This window comes from Arachis duranensis, chromosome 3, assembly GCF_000817695.3.
Source record: "Arachis duranensis cultivar V14167 chromosome 3, aradu.V14167.gnm2.J7QH, whole genome shotgun sequence".
In the NCBI taxonomy this organism is placed as follows: Eukaryota; Viridiplantae; Streptophyta; class Magnoliopsida; order Fabales; family Fabaceae; genus Arachis; species Arachis duranensis.
Window position 1 is genome coordinate 43,760,297 of NC_029774.3, and position 1,470 is coordinate 43,761,766.

The 1,470-nt window shown below is 41.8% G+C and overlaps 1 non-coding gene across 1 annotated transcript; it reads right to left on the reverse strand.

Annotated features, from left to right (window-relative positions):
• Positions 1-205: 205 nt before the first annotated feature.
• On the reverse strand, positions 206-313 carry LOC127746339 (small nucleolar RNA R71). The gene has a single exon (XR_008007958.1). It is a non-coding gene; the product is annotated as a small nucleolar RNA R71 (small nucleolar RNA).
• Positions 314-1,470: the final 1,157 nt, after the last annotated feature.

The window sequence follows — 1,470 nt, forward strand, 5'->3', positions numbered from 1 at the left end:
GTTTTTAGCTGAATTCTTGCAAATCTGTGACACTGTCAAGACCAATGGGGTTGATCCTGAGGTCTATAGACTTATGCTATTCCCTTTTGCTGTAAGAGACAGAGCTAGGATATGGTTGGACTCACAACCTAAAGAAAGCTTGAACTCTTGGGAAAAGCTAGTCAAAGCCTTCTTGGCAAAGTTCTTTCCACCTCAAAAATTAAGTAAGCTTAGAGTGGAAGTCCAAACCTTCAGACAGAAGGAAGGTGAATCCCTCTATGAAGCTTGGGAAAGATACAAACAATTGATCAGAAAGTGTCCTTCTGACATGCTTTCTGAATGGAGCATCATAGGTATCTTCTATGATGGTCTATTTGAACTGTCCAAGATGTCATTGGATAGCTCTGCTGGAGGATCTCTTCAACTAAAGAAGACGCCTGCAGCAGCTCAAGAACTCATTGAAATGGTTGCAAATAACCAATTCATGTACACTTCTGAAAGGAATCCTGTGAACAATGGGACGAATAAGAAGAAAGGAGTTCTTGAGATTGATACTCTGAATGCCATATTGGCTCATAACAAAATATTGACTCAGCAAGTCAATATGATTTCTCAAAGTCTGTCTGGAATGGCAACAGACAGAGAATTCTAAGCAGAGTCACTCTGACTTAGCAACCATGGTCTCTGATCTAATCAAAACCACTCAAAGTTTCATGACTGAAACAAGGTCCTCCATTAGGAATTTGGAGGTACAAGTGGGTCAGCTGAGTAAGAAATTTACTGAACTCCCTCCTAGTACTCTTCCAAGCAATACAGAAGAGAATCCAAAAGGTGAGTGTAAGGCCATCAACATGGCCGAATTTGGAGAGGAGAAAGAGGTAGTGATCGCCACTGAGGAAGACCTCAATGGACGTCCGCTGGCCTCCAATGAGTTCCCTAATGAGGAACCATGGGAATCTGAGGCTCACACTGAGACCATAGAGATTCCATTAGATTTACTTCTGCCATTCATGAGCTCTGATGAGTATTCTTCCTCTGAAGAGGACGAAGATTTCACTGAAGAGCAAGTTGCTAAGTACCTTGGAGCAATCATGAAGCTAAATGACAAGTTATTTGGTAATGAGACTTGGGAGGATGAACCCCCTTTGCTCACTAAAGAACTGGATGACTTGACTAGGCAGAGATTACCTCAAAAGAGACAAGATCCTGGGAAGTTCTTGATACCTTGTACCATAGGCACCATGACCTTTAAGAAGGCTCTGTGCGACTTAGAGTCAAGTATAAACCTCATGCCTCTCTCTGTAATAGAGAAGCTAGGGATCTTTGAGGTACAAGCTGCAAAAATCTCACTAGAGATGGTAGACAATTCAAGAAAATAAGCTTATGGACTTGTAGAGGATGTTCTGGTAAAGATTGAAGACCATTACATCCCTGCTAATTTCATAGTCCTAGAGACTGGGAAATGCATGGATGAATCCATCATCCTTGACA